This window comes from Microcebus murinus, chromosome 6 (genome assembly GCF_040939455.1).
Source record: "Microcebus murinus isolate Inina chromosome 6, M.murinus_Inina_mat1.0, whole genome shotgun sequence".
Classification (NCBI taxonomy): domain Eukaryota; kingdom Metazoa; phylum Chordata; class Mammalia; order Primates; family Cheirogaleidae; genus Microcebus; species Microcebus murinus.
In genome coordinates this window covers 33,642,568-33,660,424 of record NC_134109.1, presented here as the reverse complement: position 1 = coordinate 33,660,424, position 17,857 = coordinate 33,642,568, and the positions used below count along the sequence as shown (strand labels likewise).

Genomic DNA, 17,857 nt, shown 5'->3' with positions numbered 1-17,857 from the left:
TAATTATGTCATGGTTATTTTTCAAACAAATGTTAGCTTCTGTGACGAACTTGACAGGACATGAAGAGTCGCTTCAAGACGAATCGGATTCTTTTTTTTTTTTTTTAAGTTGCACCACGTGTACTTACCATCAAATGAATCGAATTTTCTTCAGGAGCTGACTGTCACTCAGGGACAGAAAAGCCAAGAGCTATAGAGAATTATGCCTCAGAGAAACTTCACGTCCCTAAGCACCAGAGTGGCTCTCCAGTACCTGAGAGCCCGAAACAGTTCGCGTTTTATACTTAGAGGCGCGCGAGCGCGCGCAACCGGCCGCTCCGGAGCTGCAGAGAGGACCAATGAACTGGCACTCTCTTCGCGCCGGCTCGGGATTGGGCGAACCGCGCCAGCCTCTCCGCCGAGTAGTGGGCGGGGCGCGCCGGGGACCAACTAGGATAGGCGAGCCCGCTGCGCCACAGTCCCGGGGGCGCGTGCGCGGTCTCGCGGCGGCCGGAGGGGCCGGTCTCGCGCGGTCTAGAGGTGGAGTCGCTGGCTGCGGCGGCGACGGCGGCGACGGAGTAGGCTGGCGGTGGGGCGGGGGCGGGGACTAGGGATTCTGAGGTGGGGAATCGAGAGTTTCTGGATTCTTTATCCGGTATTTTAAGGGCCGCCGGAGGGCTGTCGCTTCTGCAGTGTTTAGGAGCGGCCGGGGCGGGAGGATCGGCGGCGCAGAGGCGCGGAGGTAAGAGGCGGACTGGCGGCGGCTGGGTTGTGGAGATCTTAATCAACAGGTCCCTGGGAGTGCGGCGGGGGAGGGGCGGCCGGGCTCGCCCCCTCCCCCATACGCCGCGCGCTCGGCCCGGGGCCAGGGGGTATCCCCGGCTGCCCAGAGCGCTGCCCCGGGCAGTGAGTGGGAGTCGCGGCCGCGGAGGGCGTGAGCCCAACCTTTGTCCCTCGGAGGAACGCTGCCTGCGCTGTGCCCGCTCCTTCTGCTTGGTCTGGGACGCACCTTGGCGCGGGCTACGGCCGGCCGGGCCCGAGTAGTAGGGGGCGCGGCGGGGAGTCGTCTGCCTTCTGCTCCCCCGCTGCAGGTCGCGACTCCGGGACTCCCCCCGGCCGGGTCGGGGAAATCGGCGGGGGTACACTTTCCTTTAGAAGACGGAATGTAGTCGGCGTTCTTGTCTGCCTGACTCAGCTCCTGGTATTCTGCTTATTGCGTCCTTTAAACAAATAAACAGTTCCTGTTTCCTTGTCACCAGTTTTAAAGAAAAGTATAATTTTGTTAATGGTTTCTGATAATTTACTTTATGATTGCAGTTTGAACTTTGAGCCTGTAAATTGTTGTAACCTACGTTTAATGTAAGGCGCTTTAAACGATCTTTGTAGCAAATTATGTAACTTTCTAATGATAATAACTCACCTTCTGTTTAGTTGATTGACATACACTCATGTGAACGGAATTTAGGTTTCAGTCTAAAGGTTTTTCTTGGCAGTTTATGCTGAAATTAAAATCTGATAGCTAGAAAGTTCTTAGAAGTAGTATGTAGTGTGTGTTTTGTCTCCATAGTTTAGATTTTTAAGAATTTAGATTTGGAAAGTCTGTAGTACAAGAATTTTGAAATTTTGATTTGACTGACATGGTGAAAGGTGTTACTATTTCTGATATTTTTTTAGAAAGCAATATCATGTTTTAATGGTAGTATCCCAATTATGCCTTTGGATTATATCAGAAGTTAATAACCTATTAAATTCTGCAATAGGAGCAAATGATGTGTTGGTTATTGGTGTCTTTGAAGTATAAGTATTGATGTAAGTATAAGTATTTTTCACCGCGTGGAAATTATTAAATAAGCTTTATTGAATTATGAACTACTGGTTTTAAACTAGATCTCTGGATGTAGCCTATTACAAGTCCTGCCCCCCCCCCCCCCAAGAGACGGGGTCTCTGTCCCCTGGGCTAGATTACAGTGTAATGAACTTAGTTCACTGTAACCTCAAACTTCTGGTCTCAGGCAGACGTCCAGGTTCAGCTTCCTGTGTAGCTGGAACTGCAGGCGCATGCCACCATGCCCTGCTAAGTTTTTAATTTTTTGTAGAGACAGGGTCTTGCTGTGTTGCCCACGTTGGTCTCAAACTCCTGGCCTCAAGTGATCCTTCCACTTTGGCCTCCCAAAGTGCCGGTGAACCACCTCAACCAGCCAGCGTATTACAAGTTTTAAAAGGCTTTCTAAACTATTGTAGCAGACTCAACCTTTTAAATTATATTGTAAAAGCTTTATGGATAAAACAGGGAAAAACATGAAAAGTGATTCATTATTTTATCTTTGCTTTAAAAAATCAAGTAAATTTTACTGTGTACTTGAATGATTTTTGGCTAAGAACTTGCCAAGCAAAGGTGGACTCATTAACAGTATTAACTTGTTTTGGAATGTTAAAATGGGAGAAGATGTGTAAGTTCTACCAGAGGGTGACCCAAGTCAGTACAGTGGGTTTAGCTATTTATATGATGTTCCTGAATTATGATCTTTATTAAAAATCTTATCACAGATATACTAAGAAATTTAGTCTATTTTATGTATCAGTATACTGAGATATCCTGTTTCTCTGGTATTTTCTGATTTCAGGGTATCGTGAAAAAATAATATCTTGACATGTGCTTTAGGATACAATTTTGGATTATATACTTACTGGATCATAGAATCAGTAAATTGGAAGTAATCTTAGTCGTTATATAGTCTAACCTCTTCATTTTCCAAGGAAAAGAAAGTGAGACTTGTAGAAGTTAAGTAGCCCATAGTCTGACTGCTGATTGAATTGTAGCATTATGTAGCTCCATATGTCTCCATATTCTAAGTTCAGTGCTCTTCTCACTATGTCTTATTGCTAAATAAACCAATAAATTACCTTCCCTAAATCGTGTAATTGGCAGGGTTGATTCTTTCTCTTATGCATTTTTTTCTTTTCTTTTTTAATAACCACTAACTACAGTTCATTCCCCTACTGAAAGGTTGTTTTCAGTTTTTCAATGTTTCAAACAGTGTTTAATGAATATCCTGTGCATGTCTCCTTGAGCACATGTGTGAAGATTTCCCTAGAATGTATACCTATCTGTAAGTGGAATCGCTGATAATAGACTGATGTGTATTTTCAACTTTCCTGGCAGCCAAATTATCCTGTAAAGTTGTGACAAATTACATTCCTGCCAACAGTATATATGAGTGGCAGTGGTTTCTCATCCTTGTCCACAGATGGCATTGTCACATTTTAAAATTTTTGCCAATCTGACGGATGAGAAATGACATATTTGTTTCCTTTCTTTAAAAAAGATTTTAACCTGCCAGGCGTGGTGGCTCACGCCTGTAATCCTAGCGCTTTGGGAGGCCGAGGCGGGCGGATTGCTCAAGGTTAGGAGTTCGAAACCCCAGCCTGAGCGAGACCCCGTCTCTACCAAAAATAGAAATAAATTAATTGACCAACTAAAAATATATATACAAAAAATTAGCCGGGCATGGTGGCGTATGCTTGTAGTCCCAGCTACTCGGGAGGCTGAGGCAGTAGGATCGCTGAGCCCTGGTGATTGAGGTTGCTGTGAGCTAGGCTGACGCCATGGCACTCACTCTAGCCTGGGCAACAAAGTGAGACTCTGTCTCAAAAAAAAAGAAAAAAAAAAAAAGATTTTAACCTTAATTCACATGAAATGAAGTTAACTCTTTTCATTGTACAATTGTTTGATGAATGCTTAGAGCTGTGCAACTACCACAGTCAAGATACAGAACAGTTTCATCACCAAAAATTTCCTTGCACTGCCTTTTGTAGCCAACCATTCCCCTACCCTTAACCTCTGGCAACCAATGATCTGTTGTCTGTAATTTGTCTTTTCTTGAATAGTGTTTAAATGGAAAAATACAGTAGCCTTTTGAGCCTGATTTCTTTCATTTAGCATGATATATTTGAGATTCATCCGTGTTGAGTGTCAACAATTCCTTCTGTTTCATTGCTGAATATAGTAGTCCATTGTATGGATGTATAACCATTTATTTATTCACTTACCAGCTGAAGGACATAGGAGTTGTTTTCAGGTTTTTTTGGCAATAAGTGTATGCCTAACTTTATTTTTAAAAAACTTGTCTGTGGTAGGCAGAATACTGGCCCTCAGAGATGTCCTAATCTCTGGAATTTGTGAGTATGTTTGGTTATATGGCAAAGTTCTTGTTAATCAGCTGACTTTAAAATAGGGAGATTATCCTGGATTATTCAATTGGTTCCAGTGTATCTCAACAATCTTTAAAAAGTGAAAGAGGAAGGCAGAAGTGTAGCATCAGAAAAAAAGATATAACAAAGGAAGTGGAGTCAGGTGCAAAGTTGCTGGCTTTGAAAAGGGGGGAGGGGAGACTACAAGGCAAGGAATGTGGGTGGTCTCTAGAATCTGGAAAAAGCTAGGAAGTCCGATTATTCTTTAGAGAGAGAAAGCAGCCCTGTTGACACCTTTCATTTAGCCCAAGGAGACCTGTGTCAGACTTCTAATCTATAGAATTGTGAAATAATAAATTTGTGTTTTAAACCACCAAATTTGTGGTAATCTGTTACTTGAGCGGAGGAAACTAATACACTGTCAAACTATTTTCGAAGTGGCTGAACCACTTTGCATCCCCACCAAGAAAGTATGAGAGTTCTAGTTGCTTTATATCTTCATCAGCTGGTATGGCTAATCTTTTTTTTTTTTAACTGGAAATTCCCTCATCTTTTAATCAATCTTTTTAGTTTTAGCCATTCTAATAGGTATATAGTAGTATTTCATTTTAGTTTTTATTTGCCTTTCCATCATGACTAATGATGGTGAGCATCTTTTCATGTGCTTATTTGCCATCTGTATACCGTATCTTCTTTGGCAAAATGTCCAAATATTTTACTCATTTTTAAATTGGATTGTTTTCCAATTGTTTAGTTTTGAGAGTTCTTTGTAGTCCTTTTTCTTTTATCGTATATGTGATTTGCAAAGGTTTTCTCCCAGTCTGGCTTGTCTTTTCATTCTCAGCATCTTCTGAAGTATAGAAGTTATAAGTTTTGATGAGGTCCAAATTACTGATTTTTTATTTTATGGATCTTACTTTTGGTATTATAACTAAGAACTCTCTTTGCCTAACCCCAGATCACAGAGATTTTCTAATTTGTTTTTTTGTGCAAATTTATATTTTTATTTTACATTTAAATCTGTGTTCCAGTTTGACTTACTTTTTATATTGGGAAGTATGGATTGAATTTCATTTATTTGTCCAGTTGTTTCATGACCATTTGTTGAAAAGACTATCCTTTCTCATTGAATTGCCCTTGTCTCTTTGTCAGAAACCATTTGACTACACTTATGTGGATTTACTTATGGATTGTTCCATCGATCTATTTGTCTGTCATTTTGCCATTAACACATTGTTTTGATTAATATAGCTTTAGAATAAGTTTTGACATCAGGTAATGTGAGTCTTCCAACTTTACTCTTTTTCAAAATTGTTGTGGCTGTTTTTAGCTTCTTTGCCTTTCCATGTAATATTTAGAATCATCTTGTTGATATTTAAAAAACTTCTGTTGAGATTTTGATTGGGATTGTGTTTATGGATCAACCTGAGGATAATTGACATCTTAACAATTTCTCTCAATTTACATGAATATTTTGTAGTTTTCAACATGTAGATCCTGCAAATACTTTATTAAGTCTGTGTCTGAGTATTTCAATTTTTTGGTCTTATTGTGTAATAAATGATAATTTTTTAAAAATTCTGTTTCCAGGCTGGTGCAGTGGCTCACGCCTGTAATCCTAGCACCCTGGGAGGCTGAGGCAGAAGGATTGCTTGAGGGCAGGAGTCTGAGACCAGTCTGAGCAAGAGTGAGACCCTGTCTCTACTAAAAATAGAAAAAAGTAGCCCGGCATGGTGATGCACACTTGTAGTCCCAGTTCCCCAGGAGGGTGAGGCAGGAGGATCATTTGAGCCCAGGAGTTTGAGGTTGCTGTGAGCTAGGCTGATGCCACAATACTCTAGCCTGGGCAACCGAGTGAGATCATGAAAAATATGGGTGCATGGTAAAAATATGCATGTTTATTAAATATATTTCAAACTATGAGATTTCTCCTCCATCAACCTAAATTACAGAAGACAGTTTAATTATGAGGAATAAGTTTCAGTAACGTCATAATCAAGCTGTTTAATTTTATCATTTTTATAAATTTGGGCTTATCAGATGATATAACATAAAAATTCAAGCAATTTGGCTTTTGTCTCATATAATTTTACAGTTTCTTCTTTGATTAATAGTTGTCTTAAACACCCTAAACACTGAAGTTTTGAGGCCTCTAACTTTTGTGGCTTTTTTTGCCCCTTTAAAAAGGCAGTGATCAACAGCTTACTGTAAATCTTTTTAGCTTTGTGGGCCATATTGTTTCTGTTGCAGGTACTCAGTTCCTGCTGTTAGAATGCAAAGGTAGCCAAACAAATGAATATGACTGTGTTCCAATAAAACTTTACTTATAAAAAGATATGCCTGATTTGACCTGTGGGGATTTGCTTGCCCAAAAATCAAAGTTAAAAAATCAGTAGGGGAAATGACAGTAATTGTAGTATTGTAATGGTAGAAGCCTGGGGATACTTATTCCATGCCGTAATTACAGGCGAAACCTCACTTTCCTCATATATATGTAGTATATGATTGAAAAGGTTAAAATAAGGTATGGAAAGCACCTAGCATAATGTCTGACACATAGTAGATACTGAGTAAGTATTCACTTCTCCATTCCTTGTTTTAAAGCTCTACAATGATCTGTGACAGATTGTGATATGATTAAAGAGTCAGGTTTTTTACAGTTTGTATTATACTTAATAAATTAGTTCAAATATAAGAAATTATAATTATATGTTTATAGCTAAGTTGTCTTTTGAATTATGCTTTCTTGATATGTCATAACTGCTTGACTTTACAACAGTATCAGAAACTTCACATAGAAAATTGAGAATTATGGCCAAGCACAGTGACTCATGCCTGTAATCCTAGCACTCTGGGAGGCTGAGGTGGGAGGATCCCTTGAGCTCTGGAGTTCAAGACCACCCTGAACAATGGTGAGACCCCGTCTCTACTAAAAATAGAAAAATTAGCTGGGCATTATGGCACATGCCTGTAGTCCCAGCTACTTGGGAGACTGAGGCAGGAGGATCGCTTGAGCCCTGGTGTTTGAGGTTACTGTGATCTAGGCTGATGCCACGGCACTTGCCTAGGCACCAGAGTAAGACTGTCTCTCTCTCAAAAAAAAAAAAAAAAGATCAAGAATTTAGTACCAAAATATAGTTTTATATTTGGAGTGTTTGCCATTGTCATAGAAAAGGTTTGATAATGTCATTTAAAATACATTACTTTGATTTGACCTAAGAAGTAAGGTTTCTCTGTTTTGCTTGTGTGCTTCAGAAATGACTTTAGGATTGCATCAATTTAAAATAATTGACTGCTTGCTGTGAGGACCTGAGCTAGGTACTCTGCTAGGATTTGGTTGCATTTAAAGACTATCCATATTTAGGGACTCATTTTTGTGTTATGATTAGGATATAATAAGTAAAGCTTCAGTAAATTGTTTGTTTTCTTTCTGAATTTGTATCAAGATAAAGCTGTTCTATTTTGTTTTTTATAAAGTTGGTTGAGATACACTGAAGCCATTTCATGGCTCACAAATGGGCCATATCCTGCAACTTGAAAACTACTGATGCAGACTAGAGTAACCCTTCTCCAATAGTCTATGTTCATTTTTTCGTTTGAAATTCAGCTTATCTACTCTTGCTTCCTCTAGGAACGCTCCATTATGCACACCACCACCCCCCAACCCCCGCCAACCATTGGCCAATATTTCTATTAAATTTTAGTTGTTAATATGTTGCCCGAAAAAAGTATGCGTTAACAGTTCATATGTTCTTAATAACTAATTTGTAGGTTATCGAAGTCCATGACTATTGTTTTATGTTCATTTAACTGTGCTCTAAAGTACCAGATCCTCAAATATTTACTGACCAAAAAATCTAGAAGAAAGTAAGTTATGCATTAAAAGTGGGTCTTCTATCCTAGTATTAGAAATCACATTACCTCACATTGAAAACTGTATAAACTCTATATATACTGGTCATGCAAATGTATCTAGTATTAAAAGATTCTAGTGTTAAACAGATTGTTTTGTGAATCTGATGGTCCTTTGCTCCTTCCCCCTTAAACACATGCTTGTCCATATAGTATCAGGGGATTCATGGAAATTAGGTTAGGGGCCCAGATGTAAACCTCTGATCCAGGTGATTCGTCTAAGGACTATACAAGTGACTTGCAAATGTTTTTCAAAATAATGATTCAACTAGTGGATATTTAAGAGCTAATGGATGGAAATCTGATAGTTTTTGTAGGCATCCTAAAGGAATCTTAGCCTAAAACTTTATACCTTATCCTTTTATACTTTAAATTTATAGCATGATCGATATTAATAGTTTGACCAAATCACAGTACTTTTGCTTTTCCCAGATTTGGATCCCTTGCCCCAATCTCTTAATGTTTTATGTAGTATGCTGTATCTTCTGTATATATTTTTCTTAAATATTAACAACATATAAAGACATTTCAAAGTCTTTATCAGTATTTTCTCTTTTACAGAGGAGGAAACTGAGGCTCAGAGAGATTACATATTTTATCCAAAGTATTGTTGGAAGTAAAAGCAAGGATTTGAATTCAATTTATTTGACCCCAAAAGCCGTTGATTTTTCTACTTTGTCTATATTATAGTCTGCCTTAAGACTTACTTTAACATTGTCTTTTTGGTAAGATTAGAATCTTTCTGAGGAAGCCCATCTTTGACTGTAGTGTCTAAAAATGTATATGTGAAGAACTTTGAGCCTGTAAATTGTAAATAAGCTCTTTAAGTGTACGGGCTGTGGCTTTTTATCTTAGTATCTCAGTGCTTAATATGGCTGTGATAAGGTAAGAAATATATGTTTGGTCTTTGTCCCCTGTAAGTGACATAGGGCTTCTAAATCCCTTGGAATATCCTTAGGGATAGGAGTTATAAGAGTGTCTTTTGTTTGAATGAGGCAACTCTTGGCAGGCCTCTAGATAGCTTTAGGTTGGGGGGCTGGTTTCCAGAAAGACCAAGGCATGATTAGAGGGTTGAAACTTTCAGCCACATCCCTGACCTCTGGGAAGACCAGAGGAGTTAGAGTCAGCCACCAATGGCCAATGATTTAATCTACTATACCCATGTAATGAAACTTGCACAAAAGACCCTAAGTCACAGTGTTTGGAGAACTTCCAAATTGGTGAGTATATCAAGGTGCTGGGAGGGTGGTGTGCCTGGAGAAGGCATGGAAGCTCTTCTATTAATAGAACTTCCCATAACTTGCTCTCTTCTCTTCCATTTGGCTGTTCCTAAGTTGTGTCCTTTATAATAAACCAGTTATAGTCAATAAAATGCCTTCCTGAGTTCCTGAGCTAGTCTAGCAAATTATCGAACTTGAGGAGAGGGTCATTAGAATCCCTGATTAATAGCTGGGTGGTCAGAAGTACAGGAGGCCCAGGTCTTGTGGTTGGTGTCTGAAGTGGAGGTAGTCTTATAGGACTGAGTCATTAACTTGTGGGCTCTGATTCTAACACTGGCTATGTAGATAGTGTCAGAATTGAACTGAATCATAGGATACCCAGTTGATATCTGGAGAGTTGATGTGAGAAAAAGACCCACACATTTGGTGTCAGAAGTGTTGAGAGGGGAAAACAGCTCAAAATGGCACATAGTAGATGCTTTGTTCCAATTTACACTTTTATAATTTGTTTAAACATTAGCCTTGATTGTGAGCTAAATATCAGAGACTATTCTATCCTACTCATTTCCTATAAAATGAAGGAATTTGAGATTCAAAACACACTTCCATTTATTCTAGGTTGGCATAAACGTGTTTATTGGGAAGAAATCTAACTTTCACATGTTCTTGATTAACTCTTTACAAAGATGTAACCATAAATGGATGAATTTGCTGGCCCGGCACGGTAGCTCACAGCCTGTAATCCTAGCACTCTGGGAGGCCGAGGTGGGTGGATCCTTTGAGCTCAGAAGTTCAAGACCAGGCTGAGCAAGAGCGAGACCCTGTCTCTACTAAAAATATGAAGAAATTAGCTGGACAACTAAAAATATATAGAAAAAATTATCCCAGCATGGTGACACAAAAAAAAAAAGGATGAATTTGCTAATGTTTTTTTCTTTTCCACAGGCATATATACTGACAGGCATTATAGTACTTGCACCAACTAACAGTACTTGAACAGACTCTAGAGCAGGAGTCTTCAAACTTTTTAAACGGGGCCAGTTCACTGTCCCTCAGACCATCGGAGAGCTGTGGGAGACTGTGGCACACATTCCAGGTATGCGCACCATGGGCCCAGAACGAGTAAAATGCTAAGCAGGACAAGCAGCTGCCCGCATGTGGCCCGGCCCGCAGGCAGTTTGAGGACGCCTGCTCTAGAGTCAGACTTGTATCAAGTCAAATTTGATAAGTTAACTTATCAAAGCCTGGCTGACTCCCTTTCTGCAGAATGGGGGTGGTATTAGTGCCTAATTCACTGAGTCTTATTTGAGGATTAATTGAGATGGTACAATCAAGAATGGTAGATAGGCCAGATGTGGTGGCTCAGGCCTGTAATCCTAGCACTCTGGGAGGCCGAGGAGGAAGGATCGCTCAAGGTCATGAATTTGAAACCAGCCCGAGCAAGAGTGAGACCCCCCCCCCTACTAAAAATAGAAACAAATTAATTGGCCAACTAAAATATATAGAAAAAATTACCCAGGCATGGTGGTACATGCCTGTAGTCCCAGCTACTCCAGAGGCTAGTCCCAGGTACTTGGGAGCCTGAGGCAGGAGGATCGCTTGAGCCCAGGAGTATGAGATTGCTGTGAGCTAGACTGACACCACAGCACTCAAAAAAAAAAAAAGAATGGTAGATATAGTACCTGGTGTTTACAGTATTAAACACTCCACAAGTATTAGATAAGAGGTAGATAAAACAAACCTGGTTTATGACATTCTAATGAAATAGCGATGAACTGTTATTTGTTTAAATAAATATATTTTAAATAGATTGTAATTATTAATTTAAGTGATTTTATAGGAATTGTGTGAATTTGTTGTCATTGTCTGAGTCAGTGATTAATGATTATAATTGTATGTTGAGATCAACTTTTTCATCTCTGAAATAATAGTGAAAGTTGATGGGTAAAACAATTTGTCCTACTTTAAATAGGTTACATATGTAGGGAGATCAGCTTCTATTCAGCATTATTAGTTTCTGTATTTGACACTCAGGCTTTATTTTATTTTATTTTTTTTCACACTCAAGCTTTATTGTGGGGTGTTTTTCACTAGGTTGCTTTTAATACATTTTTATTTTATTTATTTTTATTTTTTTGAGACAGAGTCTCACTCTGTTGCCCGGGCTAGAGTGCTGTGACATCAGCCTAGCTCACAGCAACCTCAAACTCCTGGGCTCAAGCAATCCTACTGCCTCAGGCTCCCAAGTACCTGGGACTACAGGCATGTGCCACTCTGCCCAGCTAATTTTTTCTATATATATTTTAGTTGTCTAGCTAATTTCTCTATTTTTTTAGTAGAGATGGCGTCTCACTCTTACTCAGGCTGGTCTCAAACTCCTGAGCTCAAACGATCTGCCTGCCTTGGCCTCCCAGGTGCTAGGATTACAAGTGTGAGCCACCACACCCGGCCCTCAACACATTTTTAAATAAGCTTAACAAATGATATAGTTTTCCAGGCTGAGCATGGCAGCCCATGCCTGTAATCCCAGCACTTTGGGAACCCAAGGTGAGGTGGGAGGATCCCTTGAGCCCAGGAGTTTGAGGCTGTAGTAAACTGTGATTGGACCACTGCATTCCAGCCTGAGTGACAGAGTAAGACCCTGTCTGTAAAATGAATAAATTAATAAATAACTGAATAAATGAATGAATTAATTTATGTGTTTGGATAAAGCATTTGTTTAATTTTACTGATGGCAGTGTGTTTGTATTAATGTTTTGTTTACCTTTTTTCATTTTGAGCAATATCTGTCTTGGGCCTTATATTCTTTTCCTTTTATACAAGTTCTCTTAGGATACTCTTCCTCTACAGGTAACTCCTGTGACATTTTCTGCAGTTCTATTAATAGTATAGCACTTATTAAATGGCAATGAATTTATTTTTTGTTTGCTTACTTATCTGATTTCTATATGGGATTTCTTTTTTTGTTTGAGACAGCGTCTTTCTCTGTCACTCAGACATCATCATAGCTCACTGCAACCTCAAGACTCCTGGGCTCAAGTGGTCCTCCTGCCTCAGCCTCCCAAGTAGCTTGGACTACAAATGCGCACCACCACGCCCAGCTAATTTTTCTATTTTTTGTGGAGATGGAGGTCTTGTTCTTGCTCAGGCTGGTCTCCAATTCCTGGCCTTGAGTGTCTTCCTGTCTCATCCTCCCAAAGTGCTAGGATTACAGGCATGACCCACTGTGCCTGGCTTCTTACAAGATTTTAAGTTTCTTATGGGTAAGGACTCTGCCTTAGCAACCTTTTTCTTGCCAACGACTATCCAAGTTTTTTGTACCAAGTGAGTACTTACGTTGTTGAATGGAAATGTAGTTTTTAACTACAGGATTTGCAGTAATCTTTTAGATTGACCTTTTATTCTATTTCTTGTTTATAAGAATATCCTCATATGTTTTCCTTCTCTCTAAGACTCTCTAGTCAAAATCAGAACATTACTTATACTCTCAGTCGGCAATACTATTACTAATACAGTAGTAAAAGTTCATTAGATTCTAAACTTGATGACATTTGTATTCTTCAGTATTCCTTTCTTGTCATATTTTTCTCCTTTCCTTTTCTGGTGATAAAACCTTCTTGTCCTGAAAATATTCTCTATTTTTTCTGCTTGTGTTTAACTTATAGATATTACCAGATATGAATCTTTATTAGGTTTAATTACTCTGAAGTGGTTATTTGGTATTTCTTCAGTGACAAAGCAAACTATTTTCTCTTTCTCTCTGTGGGGGAAAGGGGGCACCCCCTTCTCATCCTCTCCCTCCCTTTCTGGTGTGTTTTTGATTTGCATACTAATAAGCCATCTAGGTAGAGGTAATCATCTACTAATTTGCTGACCTTTGGAGTATGTTTTTTTTTTCTCAAGTAAGCTGTAAATCACTTGAGTGAGAAGTTGAAATCTCTTATATTGTGTTTTTAGAGGCCAGAAACTTCAGACACAGAGTGATTCAGGGAAAACAATTGATTGAAGAGAATGGAGAAGATCTTTATGGAATACATTGAGAGCAAAGCAATAGTCATATGTGTGCATTTGGTAACTAGGATTCTGTAAGAATTTGTCATTGTGAATTATTAACATGATGAAAGAATCAATGCGATCAGAATTAGAAACCTGATTGTATCACTTACCTACTTCATTATGATTGTCATTAAAGAATTTGGGAGAAATTTCTCTTCTCTTGGGTTATTAAATGTTTTGCTATAGGTAGGTATGGTTTTTCTTCTGGCTCCTATATCTACTATTATATATTCATTCATATTTAATGCACCAGGTATTGAGTTCCTAGTATGAGCATACATAGTTGGCACGGTGCAGGGCTCTAAGAGGCACTACCAGTAGATTGGAGTTGCAGCAGAGTATTGCAGTCTGGTTAGGAAAGGAACATAAGGTACTGACTGGTACATAACAATTTAATAATAGATGACAGTGCCAGGTAGGACAGATTAATAACAAAATAAGCTGTACAGAAAATAAGTGCTTTTGGAGTTGATTATTAGATCCATCAGTAGGTCTGGGGTTTGAATTCTGCATAGCAGTATAGAAAAGATGTTGGGCCAGGCACGGTGACTCAGGCCTGTAATTCCAGTACTTTGGGAGGCTGAGACAGGAAGATCGCTTGAGGCCAGGAGTTGGAGACCAGCCTGGGCAACATAGCGAGACCTCATCTCTATAAAAAATAGCAAAATTAGCCAGGTGTGGTGTGCACATCTGTAGTCCCAACTACTCAGGAGGCTGAGGCAGGAGAATTTATATAAAAGAAAAGATGTTGATGAGGTAAGTAGGAGGCTAGGTATAGAATCTTAAATTTGCATGATTTGTTTTAGACTGCTGTCTAAAACAAATATTGTTGATATTATTAACTCTTTAATAACAAAGTAATGGTTCTTATTAAATTATTTTGTTTTACATTATTTGCTTTAATGATTCTTTTCCTTTTTTAAGGAAATGAGTTTGGGTGATTTTAACCTTTGACATTGTCATAAATAGTACCCTGGATGTTCTCTGTATGTATATATAATATATTCATATACCCTATTTATATATATATCCTTTTTCTGTTTGCTATATTTTTATTTTTACTTGAGCCCAAAGTGAATGGAAATAAAAAATAATGGACTACTTCAAAAAAATACGAATATTCTTATAAGTCCTTAATATGATTCATCAGGTGCTTTTCTAATTCACATCAATTTAGGAATACCTGTATTTTATAAGCATATTTAGATCTTAAGGCTCATCTACTTTAGCCTCTTATTTATTTCTTCATTCTACTGGAATTTGTAGTTCTTCTAATCTTGGGACCATTGTCCCCAGGGGAGATATTTAAGCAGAAACGCTTAAGCAGAAATGCTTAATCAATTACTGTGCCTCAGTAGCAGTCCCCAACCTTTTTGACACCAGGAACTGGTTTCATGGAAGACAGTTTCTCCATGGATAGGGGTGAGAGGGCAGAGCTCAGGTGGTGATGTCAGCAATGGGGAGCCGCTGTAAATACAAATGAAGCTTTGCTAGCAGCTGGAGCTGCAACTCATGTGTTCCTGCTGTGTGCGGTTTCGTGGAAGACAACTTTACCAAGTGAGGGGGAGAGGAAGGAGGCAGAGATCAGACAGTGATGCGCTGCTTGTTCCTAACAGGCCATAGACTGGTACCATGGTCCAGGGGTTGGGGACCGAAGCTTTAAAGGAAAGCATTAGTTTGATGGAAAAAGAATGGCCAGAATTCAGCCTTTATGCATCTCTCTGACAAATGATATTCTGTTCTTAGAATGAATTTTAAGGGTCAGCTCTCCATCCCTCAGCCATCCATATTACTTTAATTATATTTGGAAAATTATGAATGAGAACATTCATAGTAAGAAGTTCCACCTCACCCCCCCCCCCCATCAAATAAGTAGTTCTTTGGTCAAAAAGATTTTCATTCAGAAAAAAAACTTGTATATAATATAATATATTGCACATCGTATGAACTCATCAAATATGAATTAGACAGATTCTGCCTAGAAGGCTTGCAGTTTACTTGGGTTGGTAAGACTAATAAACATTCTGATTTCAAGGTAGAAAATAAATGCTACAGCAGAGGCATAGATTAAGTACCCTAGGAGAGTAGGTTGCGGAAGAGGACAGGCAGGATTAAGAAAGATTTCACAAGACACTTGATAAAAGAGGAAAATTTTAACAGATACAAATTTTGAACAGAAGATTTTTTCTGGCTGTAAGAAACAATATGTCCAAGTTGTGGAGATAGGAAATTGCAGGGCTTGTATGGGAATAGCAAGTATGATTCAGGAGGTAGGGGAAGGAGAAATAAAGTGGGAAATGTATTCTAGGACTAAGTCGCAAGGAGCTAAGTGAATGTCAGGCTAAGGAATTTGAAATGCGTTCAACAGAATAGTTGTTAAAGTGGCCTGGAATCAGACTCCAGGCCCAGCGTGCCATTTAGCTTTTGACATTGGGTAAGTTATACTTTTTTTGCTAAGCTAAGGCACAAAATTGAACGGAGAGACTGTTGTCAGGATTAAATGAGATAATTCATGCCAGGTGCTTAGCCCAGTGAATGAATGGTACGTAGTTAATCCTCAGTAAACAGCAGTTTATAAAAGGGGAAAAGACAAAACTTGGAAAAACAAAAACTTGAAAAGGGACACTCATTGTAATAGGGATACTTTAGGAAAGTTAATCAAGCAGTACTGTGTAAAATGATGGCCAACTAGAAAGACTGAGATTAGGAGATTAAGAAGCTCATAGAAAAACAAGAAATAATGTGTATATGATTTTAGGTAGTGGCATAAAAAGGGAAAAGCTGGGGGTATATGTGAGATATTATGGTGATAGAATTGATAGAAGTTGGTATAGGAGTTATAAATATAATTAGGGATATTACAGTTAGGATTTTCAAAATACTTAAATTTGACCCAGTGGGATGGATAATTTATCTAACAGGAATTAGTCTGTTGTATTTTAGGTATTCATTTTTTAAGCTGTAAATTAATATCTTATTAAAAACAGTTTGCCAAGTTACTACGTGTGGTTCACTTTGACAGCTCATACTGAAATTGGAGCAATACAGAATAGAGAATAATATTTTTTATAATGTCACTAGGAAACTGGAATGTTGGTAGCCTAGTTTCACTTTTCATATGTAGTAGGAAAATTCACTCACATTTCTACCATTTCTCTACTTGACTGCCTTTGCTGCTTGGTTAACTGAGTTTTGGCACAGTATTTTACACAGATGTAACTATCACAGCACTGTGGATCCACATAAGGGTTCACCCATCTGGATTTTGGTTCCTGTCCTGTTACTTCTGTTAATAGCTATGTGATTTAACTTTCAGTGCCTACTTTTCTAGAGAATGGGGATATCTGACCTGCCTACCTTTCAGGACAATTGAGGAGATAGATGAGTTTGATGTCCTTAAAATTGGCTATAAAAATCAAAATGCGGGGGGCGGGTATATACATACATAATGAGTGAGATGTGCACCATCTGGGGGATGGTCATGATGGAGACTCAGACTTGTCGGGGGAGGGGGCGAAATGGGCATTTATTGAAACCTTAAAATCTGTACCCCCATAATATGCCAAAATAAAATAAATAAATAAATATAAATGCTAAAAAAAAATCAAAATTCTTTACAAATACAAGATATGAATATATAAATTACTTATAAATTTGCCTTTCCAGCCTTTCTTTGTGGTAGCCTTTCTAGCCTTTCTCTTTGGTGTCCTGTCTAGCAGTTAACAGCCTGTTAACAGTGGTAGTTAAAACTACCACTTTAAGTTCAGTAATTTTAAAATGAAATTTGTCATCTTCTTCCCAATTCTTATCTCTATCCCTCTGAATTTTTCTATTTTAAGATTCCATAATTCTCCTAGGTTCAATTAGCATACTCAGTATTTTAGAATTATATTTGGCTCCTACTCTCCAAATCCTATCAAATCGTCGTTTGTAATAACCATTGTTTAAAATTATCCCTTTTCATTCCTTCTGCTGCTTGCTTTATCCTGCCATGTGTAAAGTATTAAAGCATTGTCTTTATTGGCCAGTCACATTTTCCCCTAGTCAACTCTGGTTACAGTAGATTTAGCTTTCTAAAAAGCCATTTTGTTGTTCTTTTCTAACTCAGAAACCTATAGTCTCATTGCATGCAGGAGAAAATTCGAACAATTTAGCTTATCATTCAGAGTCAACTTGGGCTTTATCTTCTATCTCTTACAGTGGCTCTGTTCCTTATCTGTACTGTTCCTATTCTCCAATGAGGCCATACATATTCTTGATTAGTAGCCATATACATAAAAGCCATATTGCAGGTAATTTTAAACCACATGTTTAAAGGTCCATTTCTAGCCAGTTTGAAAATGTTATGTTACCTTTTGTCCTAGTGCCTTTTTCAAAAACTTTGCTAGCCTTTTGGATATGTTTAATCTTTTATTACTAAGGAGTTGAAGGTGATAATGAACAGTTCAAATAACCAACCATTTGATATCCTTGATACTCTTTGGCTTCTAACCAATTCC

General features: G+C 38.5%; 1 protein-coding gene across 6 annotated transcripts in view; it reads left to right on the top strand.

Moving 5' to 3' along the window:
- The first annotated feature begins 588 nt into the window (after positions 1-588).
- Positions 589-17,857, top strand: part of PALS1 (protein associated with LIN7 1, MAGUK p55 family member) — an 88,030-nt gene continuing 70,761 nt past the window's right edge. For 4 of the 6 annotated variants that reach the window (XM_020285738.2, XM_020285736.2, XM_020285737.2 and 1 more), the window contains exon 1: positions 589-721. The gene's annotated coding sequence lies outside the window, so the exon portion shown is untranslated. Of the gene's footprint in view, positions 722-767; positions 10,399-17,857 lie in introns of those variants that run through there. The other 2 variants (XM_020285735.2, XM_076003929.1) reach the window with 2 other exon arrangements.